Source organism: Patiria miniata, unplaced genomic scaffold (genome assembly GCF_015706575.1).
Source record: "Patiria miniata isolate m_02_andy unplaced genomic scaffold, ASM1570657v1 HiC_scaffold_6, whole genome shotgun sequence".
Lineage (NCBI taxonomy): Eukaryota > Metazoa > Echinodermata > Asteroidea > Valvatida > Asterinidae > Patiria > Patiria miniata.
This window is the reverse complement of record NW_024037073.1, coordinates 23,004,732-23,015,521: the sequence shown is the minus strand read 5'-3', so window position 1 is coordinate 23,015,521 and position 10,790 is coordinate 23,004,732. Positions and strand designations below refer to the sequence as shown.

General features: G+C 38.1%; 1 long non-coding RNA gene across 1 annotated transcript; it reads right to left on the bottom strand.

Annotated features, from left to right (window-relative positions):
• Nucleotides 1-7,003: 7,003 nt before the first annotated feature.
• On the bottom strand, nucleotides 7,004-9,627 carry LOC119742413. The gene is made up of 2 exons (XR_005272846.1): nucleotides 9,490-9,627; nucleotides 7,004-7,677 (listed from the first exon to the last, which is right to left on the bottom strand). It is a non-coding gene; the product is annotated as an uncharacterized LOC119742413 (long non-coding RNA).
• Nucleotides 9,628-10,790: the final 1,163 nt, after the last annotated feature.

The following is a 10,790-nucleotide window of genomic DNA, read 5'->3' as shown; positions in this document are numbered from 1 at the left end:
GTAAATGTGTACTTAAAATATTGTTGGAATGCTGTGCATAGTTCTTTGAATAAAGGATATTAAATCATCACAATAAATGAAAGTGAAAAAAAATACCTGTTTGTTATTGTTTTGTTTGTTTTCTTGGAAGTTTGTTTGGGATTCTGAAAACAAAATTTCAGTTTATTTAAAAGATAAGTTCAGTAAATTTATGTTTGGGCATGGAGCTATAAAAAGTTGGGAAGGTAAGAAAAAAAAAGAATAATATAATTATGGTGGGACTCGAACCTGAGTCGCCTGATTGAGAGTCCTACGCCGGTCCACAAGACCATTAAGGCACTCAAATGTTATACTAGTTCTGCTTAATTACAATTGTAAGATAGGCTTATCGTGGCTTTTCACGTTGACGCCCGTGCACGCTTAGACGTAAAACACAGTCTGACGATGTAAAACATTCGTTTGATTTTGGGTGTAGCTGTTCTAATTGATCTAAATGTAATTGGAAAATGGTAAAGGGTGTCAACTGAACTAAACTCCTGAAATTCAATGAAATAAAACTCGTACAATCCTTGGTTTCAGTACGAAACACACGTGTTCAACGGATGCAGAGAAGCCTATTTCTTTTGTTAAATTCCTTTGTTGAATCTGGCGTTAACAATAAAATGTTTCCATTGAGGGAAAAGGATTAAACGCCGCGATCTTTTTTCACGCTTGAGTGCATCTGAATGGGGAATATTGAAGCGGAAAATCACGATTTACAGCACTTAGGCAGCATTTTATCCCACATAATGATACTTTTTGAAGAGGAAATTGCATACTGAATACATCTATAGTTTCAAAATTCAAAAATTCGCGGTATTTAAAAAGTCCAGGAAATTTTTTTGGAAAAATTTCACCAAAACTTTCCTCATCCTAACGTAGGCGGCGCTATATATATATTTCCTTCTCAGTGCGCGCGATAGCCGCCGCCCGATCTGTGTATCACCTGTTTACCCAATCTCATTTTAGCATCACAATTTCAATTTATCTCACGAATAAAAGTTGAATAGGTCTAAAACTAAAATAATACATAATTAAGGTCAGTGAAAAAATGCAATCCGAATAAAAGTCAACTTTAATGGAACAAAAGTGACGCGTATCAGGATATTAATTAAAGGGCTCCGGTATACACATGAGCAAGAGGGAGGCGGGATTTTTTTTGTCGTGTGAGATGGGGGGGGGGGAACAAGCGAAATATATTTATTAAACTTGAAGTCGTAAGTGGAGAAATGTTTTTTAAATAAAAGGGCTATAAACTGTATATGTATTCAAAAAAGGAAGCCAGCCCCGCCCCCATCCCCTTGCAATGCCATAACACACACACGCTAATGCGCTAGCCAACTCTGGATACGGTGCACGTGCGGGAATGAATATATATAGCGCCGCCTACGTTAAGATGAGGAAAGTTTTGGTGAAATTTTTCCTAAAAAATTACCTCGACTCTTTAAATACGGCGAATTTTTGAATTTTGAAACTATAGTTGTATTCAGTATGCAATTTCCTCTTCAAAAAGTATCATTATGTAGGATAAAATGCTGCCTAAGTGCTGTAATTCGTGATTTTCCGCTTCAATATTCCCCATTCAGATGCACTCAAGCGTGAAAAAAGATCGCGGCGTTTAATCCTTTCGCTTCAATGGAAACATTTTATTGTTAACGCCAGATTCAACAAAGGAATTTAACAAAAGAAATGGGCTTCTCTGCATCCGTTGAACACGTGTGTTTCGTACTGAAACCAAAGATTGTACGAGTTTTATTTCATTGAATTTCAGGAGTTTAGTTCAGTTGACACCCTACACCCTTTTCCAAATAAATTTAGATCAACTTGAACAGCTACACCCAAAATCAAACGAATGTTTTACATCGTCAGACTGTGTTTTACGTCTAAGCGTGCATGGGCGCAATGTGAAAAGCCACGATAAGCCTATCTTACAGTTATATTTAAGCAGAACTAGTCGAGCATTGAGCTCGTGGACTCGTCTTGTGGACTGGCATATGACTCCCGATCAGGCGACTCAGGTTCGAGTCCCACCATTATTTTATTGTTACTTAATTTTCTTCCCTTTTTTTTTTTTTACATTCCCGAGACATAAATTGACTGAACTTATGTTAGAAAAATTGAACTGTTGTTTTCAGAATCAAATATAATTAAAAATATAAATATTCTTTTTTTATGAATATTCCTCCATGATTGGACCAAGAATTGAAAACTACAGGAGAGACAAGTTTGGAAATAACACAGTGTTTCCTGAAAAGCATTTGGAATTTAGTTTTTTCAACTTCGTTTAACAGTTTATATGAAACTTAACACAGAGTTATCACTGACTATGGTATTATTCTCGAACTAGTTGCAGAGCATTACACAAAATAAAACATATTTAACCAAAACATTTCACGCATGTCAGTACTGCAAGCGTAGAGTTTTAAAAACCAATGATATAGGCCTAATTTGTCTATTTTTCATGATAATCACCTGGCCACCGTTCAATTTAATGCGTTACTTAATTTTTGAGATAGTTTGTCGGCCAGGACTATCGTTTTTTCGAGCAAAAAGTGAGAAAAATAGTATGTTTGGACTGGGACTGCATCCTATCTCCAAGTTTTTCTCTGCGTTGACACAAGACACTGTTAAGGGAAAGAAAAACAATATTTTGTCTAAATCTTCTGTCTAGTTTGTCTATTTTTCAGGATAAATCACCTGACCACCGTTCAATTTAATGCATTACTCAATTTTTGAGATAGTTTGTCGTCAAGAACTATCGTTTTCGGTCAAAAAGTGAGGAAAATAGTATGTTTGGACTGGGACTGCATCCTATCGCCACGTTTTTCTCTGCGTTGACACAAGACACTGTTGAGGAAAAGAACAAGTATATTTTGTCTAAATCTTCTGTCTAGTTTGTATATTTGTCATGATAAATCACCTGGCCACTGTTCAATTCAATGCATTACTAAATTTTTGAGATAGTTTGTCGACCAGGACTATCGTTTTCGAGCTAAAAGTGAGGAAAATAGTATGTTTGGACTGGGACTGCATCCTATCGCCAAGTTTTTCTCTGCGTTGACACAAGACACTGTTGAGGAAGAGAACAACAATATTTGTCTAAATCTTCTGTCTAGTTTGTCTATTTTTGATGATAAATCACCTGACCACCGTTCAATTTAATGCATTATTCAATTTTTGAGAGAGTTTGTCGACCAGGACTATCGTTTTCGAGCAAAAAGTGAGAAAAAAAGTATGTTTGGACTGGGACTGCATCCTATCTCCAAGTTTTTTCTCTGCGTTGACACAAGACACTGTTAAGGGAGAGAAAAACAATATTTTGTCTAAATCTTCTGTCTAGTTTGTCGATTTTTCAGATAAATCACCTGATCACCGTTCAATTTAATGCGTTACTTAATTTTTGAGATAGTTTGTCGTCAAGGACTATCGTTTTCGAGCAAAAAGTGAGGAAAATAGTATGTTTGGACTGAGACTGCATCCTATCGCCAAGTTTTTCTCCGTGTTGATACAAGACACTGTTGAGGAAGAGAATAACAATATTTTGTCTAAATCGTCTGTCTAGTTTGTCTTTTTTTTCAGGATAAATCACCTGGCCACCGTTCAATTTAATGCATTACTTAATTTTTGAGATAGTTTGTCGTCAGGGACTATCGTTTTCGAGCTAAAAGTGAGGAAAATAGTATGTTTGGACTGGGACTGCATCCTATCTCCAAGTTTTTCTCTGCGTTGACACCAGAAACTGTTGAGGGAGAGAAAAACAATATTTAGTCTAAATCTTCTGTCTAGTGTGTCTATTTGTCATGATAAATCACCTGGCCACTGTTCAATTTAATGCATTACTCAATTTTTGAGAGAGTTTGTCGACCAGGACTATCGTTTTCGAGCAAAAAGTGAGAAAAATAGTATGTTTGGACTGGGACTGCATCCTATCTCCAAGTTTTTCTCTGCGTTGACACCAGACACTGTTGAGGGAGAGAAAAACAATATTTTGTCTAAATCTTCTGTCTAATTTGTCTATTTTTTATGATAAATCACCTGGCCACCGTTCAATTTAATGCGTTACTTACTTTTTGAGATAGTTTGTCGTCAAGGACTATCGTTTTCGAGCAAAAAGTGAGAAAAATGGTATGATTGGACTGGGACTGCATCCTATCGCCAAGTTTTTCTCTGCGTTGACACTAGACACTGTTGAGGGAGAGAAAAACAATATTTTGTCTAAATCTTCTGTCTAGTTTGTCTATTTTTCATGATAAATCATCTGACATTCGTTCAATTTAATGCATTACTTAATTTTTGAGATAGTTTGTCGTCAAGGACTATCGTTTTCGAGCTAAAAGTGAGGAAAATAGTATGTTTGGACTGGGACTGCATCCTATCGCCAAGTTTGTCTCTGCGTTGACACAAGACACTGTTGAGGAAGAGAACAAGTATATTTTGTCTAAATCTTCTGTCTAGTTTGTCTATTTTTCATGATAAATCACCTGACCACCGTTCAATTTAATGCGTTACTTAATTTTTGAGATAGTTTGTCGTCAAGGACTATCGTTTTCGAGCAAAAAGTGAGGAAAATGGTATGTTTGGACTAGGACTGCATCATATCGCCAACTTTTTCTCAGTGTTGTACAAGACACTGTTGAGGAAGAGAACAACAATATTTTGTCTAAATCTTCTGTCTAGTTTGTCTATTTTTGATGATAAATCACCTGGCCACTGTTCAATTCAATGCATTACTCAAGTTTTGAGAGAGTTTGTCGTCAAGGACTATCGTTTTCGAGCTAAAAGTGAGGAAAATAGTATGTTTGGACTGGGACTGCATCCTATCGCCAAGTTTTTCTCTGCGTTGACACAAGACACTGTTGAGGAAGAGAACAACAATATTTTGTCTAAATCTTCTGTCTAGTTTGTCTATTTTTCATGATAAATCACCTGACCACCGTTCAATTTAATGCATTACTCAATTTTTGAGAGAGTTTGTCGACCAGGACTATCGTTTTCGAGCAAAAAGTGAGAAAAATAGTATGTTTGGACTGGGACTGCATCCTATCTCCAAGTTTTTCTCTGCGTTGACACCAGACACTGTTGAGGGAGAGAAAAACAATATTTTGTCTAAATCTTCTGTCTAGTTTGTCGATTTTCAGGATAAATCACCTGGCCACCGTTCAATTTAATGCATTACTCAATTTTTGAGATAGTTTGTCGACCAGGACTATCGTTTTCGAGCAAAAAGTGAGAAAAAAGTGTTTGGACTGGGACTGCATCCTATCTCCAAGTTTTTCTCTGCGTTGACACCAGAAACTGTTGAGGGAGAGAAAAACAATATTTTGTTTTAATCTTCTGTCTAGTTTGTCTTTTTTTCATGATAAACCATCTGGCCACCGTTCAATTTAATGCATTACTCAATATTTGAGATAGATGTCTTCTTTTTACTCAAAAGTCGGACATCTGTGTTGACGCGGTACGAGTAGCGACCACTGTGCATGTGGCGCGCCCTCTATTGAAAGATTGGCTAAAAATGATATTTTTTTTATCAATTAGTCGGTGATTTTTTGCCCAAATCTTCAAAATAATGTGCTTGAATGTTGATAGATACTCATCTGATATCGAAAGAGGTTTCGGAGTCGTTTGGAGAAAAGTCTTCTTTTTTTTGGCCACGCATTTGAGAGAAACAAAATAATAAAAGTTAAATATTTCAAATGTCACACCTTATACACAGAGCTTAGTAGTTGCACTCTGCAATTTTATTCAATCTATTCATTCCAGAAACCTTAAACTAGAAAATCATTTGAATCATAGCAAGAAATAAAACAACAAGACAAAGAAATCCAGTGTTAACCTTGTAACAATCACTGAGAAAATGCAATCATTTCCAAAAACCAGAGCGTGAATTTGGACACCAATATTTGTTAGACAAAATGAAACAATGTTAAAACAAATTATACTGTCACATGCAGTTCAAATTTCCTTTCGTAACTTTGACTGAACATACTTGTACATACTTTGAGCAGATCTATTGATATTAAAGAGGGCAATAACGTCTAAGTTTTGCAGTTACTAAATCGGACGCATGGCAAGTCTGTTCCAATAGATTTCTCGTCTACTTGTATTTTTCAAGTCGAGTTTAAGAGTACATGTTGCATCAATAAACCGCAGGCTGGTAGACATTTCTGAAAAAGCAGGTCAACAATGTCAATTCTGAGTACTGAAATAAAAAATATGTCTCTAAATCTTTGAACATGGATTTTTATCAGTGGGGAAATAACGGATAATTTGAACATAATTTTTCAATTTTCTTTTCATTATGAGGAGAAAAACATGTTTTGCATTCGAATGTTTTTGTTTTAGACAGTTACATACCCAGTTGAAAGGAAAGAAAGATACTTGAAGTGATATATGATAATATTTGACAAATAGTGCAGCTTAATGAGAAATGAAAGTAACTATTCAGCACTTGATTACAAGTACATATTATTGAGGATATTTTAGAAGGATTTCTTAACAAAACATGATAAAGTTCTAAGAAAGGACTTTTGTTTTAGAGAAATCGTCTTTTGGGAAAATTTTATTAAAAATGTATTCTATTTTAATTCTGGCAAAATTGTTTAAATTGCTTTAAACTTACAGGATACTTGTCTGAGGCCAAAAAAATAAGTCTTCGGTTTCTGGTACGGAGCTTGCCCAAAAATTGGTGCAGCGACGCAGCATTTAAAAAAAAAAATTTTTTCTTCAAATGTCGGTGATGACTGCAAATGGTGACCGACTAAATTTAGTGCAAAATATATGTGAGCCTGCAGAGGCCACATAAAGCTTTTGCTCGATAGTAACCCCATCTAAAAACACATTAAACTTGTGTAGCAGCAGGATTCCAGTCAAACCAGTGAGTTGGGCGGTTTTGAGACATAATCTTACAATGAAAACACTTTTTAAGTTGGCTGTCGCGCATGGCTACAGTGACGCGCGCGCATACCAGAAACTGGAGCCTTTTGGGGGGGGGGGGGCCTAAAGTACTTGAGGCCCAATTCCAACACGATTTCTGGTCAGATATTCCATGCAACAGATAATCACATCAGAAATGTGGGAGAAATTGTGGTCACAAAAGATAACTTCTTTCCAATCAATAAACCGGTAATTTTTGCTCAAATCTTCATAAAAATGGATTTTTGAACACTGATTGAAACTCATCTTACATCGTAGGGAATTTCCGAGTCATTTGGAGGCAAGTCCTGTTTTGGCCAAATTTCATAAGAAATGTTAGGTTGAACCCTTGCAATTTGTTATGAGTTTTGGTTAAAAAACCCAAAACTACTTGAAACTAAAAGAGCGAACTGTGAAGAAAGTTTAAAACTGCACCTTGAAGAAATACCTCACAATACAATGGCATAATTATCTCTAGAAATTTGGTCTTAGGGCATACAATCACCCCCCCCCCCCACTTGATCAACCTAGCCCCACCCCTTATTAATCTTGATTTCCCGCACTAAATATTAAGCAATGCTTAGAATCAAGAATTGAAGGCGACATGTTGACGCATCTATGGCATGCATCGTTTTATGAAGCGTGGGTAGAAGCAGACGTCCCTGATATGCATGCGGTTTAGGATCCAGGTCAAGAATCGTCCAGTCCGAGACCGTAGCCTCCGTGAAGACAGGTAACGTACTTCCTCTGTGGAGGGAATAAATACAAGAAATATTCAGTACGCACAAATTTGGCTAAACTGGGGGCCATTAGATGGAGCAAGGTTCAATCAAGGACCATAGTATACAAATATGGAATGCTTGGAGTGGTGTAGTAAACCTAGCCGCCTCAGGTTATCAATGGACATCTATTTCCCTGAGGGGAAGCAAAGGCAAAATTGAATGCTCCGTGGATCATCGACGGAGGCTAGTTTTACTTCACCACGAGATAAGGCATTCAATATTTGTTTCATAACACTTCACCCACAGATTCTGCTAGGTTTTTAATACCTTAAATTACATAAATCTGAACACAGTTAAAATGAACTTCTATTTCAATACAAAATTGGTGGGAACTCTTCCAAACCACCCTTTCACAAAACGCTTGAATCCAACTCTGTTGGAAACAATACGTGCTACGCGCACGCCAGCATGCATTTGCACACAAAAACCGCACCATGGGTATAGTACTTTGGTTGCTAGTGGTATAGTACTTTGGTTTCTATGGGTATAGTACTTTTGGCTTTTTCTCTGAAAGATAGCAAAAATAGAAAGTACCATGTGACTCGCTCTCGGCCAATCAAGACACAGAATCTCTGGGTGAGGTATTGTAATTAATTATAGTTTGACTAACTCTGATGGAACGCACGCCAGTCAAAGATGGTTGGACTAGTCTAGTCGACTATTCAAGACCAGCCTACCGTTGCTGGTCGGGCCACGATTTATAGCTGGTTATCAATAGGCATTTGTCATAACATTGGGCAGAGGGGATCAACTACGATATCAAACAAAACGGCAGAAAAACAAAAACTGTGAGTACTAAATTCCACTTTCATGGCATAGTTTTTCTTTGTTAGTTTAGGATTCTGTCACTACTGTCACCATTGTACAATAAAATAAAAAAACTACGCAATCAATATTTCAATATTAGGCTCTGCCCTTCACCGACGTATAAACACTGTTTACTCAGTGTGTCCCCCCCCCCCCCCCAACGAAAGTGAAAAAATCATTCGGGTGGGACTCGAACCCATGACCTCCTGCTTTCTAGTGCAGATGTCGTACCATTCGACCACCGAGCTTAAAGCTATTATTTGTGTAAATAAAACAGAAACATCAAGTGTTGAACAAATCTTCAGCGAATGTGCGAGCACCATCTTCTCACGGCTGTTGACATGTCAATAGTTTGACTAGAGTTGTACCCACTTTAATTTCAGTGCGCATGTGCTACGTACGTCACCAACCAACCACTATTCAACCATTGGTCCTAGATCCAACTTGCCCCTAGTGCACTCAACACTCCTTTTACCACTAAAGTTGCCGAGATCTGCTAGCGCATCTCAATTTAGTCACATTGGAAAATGACTCGGACTCGGACTCGACCATGACTCCTCGAACTCGAGCTTGGTGACTTATGACTCGAGTCACGTAATTTCATCAAAAGAAAAAAAACTAACGCAGGGATGGGAAAGGATCATTGAGGAATAATGTTTGGATGATAAAACATGGAGGGAAGGAATGGAGGAGGATTTCGTAGGGATGGGAATTAAAAGGAAAACACATTTTGGGTCTAAACAACATGTACACACAACATTATACACTGGGATTTACTGAAAAGACAGAATGGCTGATTAAAAATAATGTAAAAAAAATATGATTGGTTCGGTGAACAACTAAGAACAAGTGACTCGTGACTCGGACTCGAGGCTTGTTACTCGAGACTTGGACTCGGGACTTGGACTCGACGTTGGACGGTGACTTGACTACAACACTGGTACTTGGTCACAGAGTCCACTGTACCTACCAGGTAATTCTGAGTTGACCACCCCAGGGTAGACAGGCAAAGGCCCCCAAGAGGTGACGACATGAAGCTTGTCCCTCAGCTCAGGATGGGTCTTCACCTGTAAGGCCAGGGTGTTGGAGTTGATGCCTGTACCGTCTTATTAAGGATCATCTGGATGGACTTCAGGGAACCTGGGCGGGGGAAAAAAAAATTACGAGATGGAAATTATCCTTTTTTATATTGGATTTTTGTTTGCCTTTGGCCGATATATTTAGCAAACACTGTACAGTTAGTGTTGTCCGAAGGCTTAGGTGGGACTCAAACTAATGACCTCCTACACAAACAAAGTTGGGTTAAGCGCTGCTTCATCAGACTCCAAACGGCCAGCTTGCCACAGCAAGCTCAGTGGTCGAGTGGTTAATGCGTCTGCACTAGGAAGCAGAAGATTGTGGGTTCGTCTCCAACCCGAAGAAAGCTTTTTTTTTTTTTCTTGCAAGCCCTCAGACAACATTCGAGCAGAGGTGAAACTGGCATATGGCAAAAAAATCGGAAAATAGGCCGAACAAAAATATGTGTCGGAAATCGGGGCCGCGCTGCAGTTACACACATGTAGATACGCATGTAAAATACACTTCATGCCCAATTTCCGGACACCAACTCCTGCTTTATTTTTGATTCAAACAAAATTTTACGATGATAAAAAAATGGTCAGTGTGTTCATTCCATAAAATGCCTGAATTACGGTTGGAGTAATGGAGTCATCAACAAAGAAGTTCACTTCTTACTTGAGAAAGTTGAGGAAAAAGTCCGAAAGACAAGGGCACCGTTCATGGTGCTTTAAATTTCATGTCCATGATTCAACCATTCAACCACACAACTCCACAACTCCACTTGCATTCGTACGAAGGGAAAAATCAGGCATTATCGTCTTTCTCTTCCAACAAATGCCAGTGAAATGTTTCGCTAATGCTCTCTTCGCTATCCTCGAGATAATCATCATGATTTATAAAGCATTGCATTTTGTACAACCAAATCTGAAACCTCCAAAAATCGCACAACATAATGATTTTATCCACTGGTTCGTTCACGAAAGACACAAGGCTACCCGTTCCCGACCGGCCATGTGCTAGCGGACGGTGCGGTACGCTGATACCACTGCATACATCTTTAATGCTTACAAGTGCGACACAGTGATTTTTCCATGTCGCCTGTCAATGTTTAACCTTTTGTCCAGCCGGAAAAGGCTCCGATCAGTGTTATGGCCTGTGTTTCTACCCTTGAAACATTCCAACAGCGACGTTTTCATCAACTTTTCTTCGAAA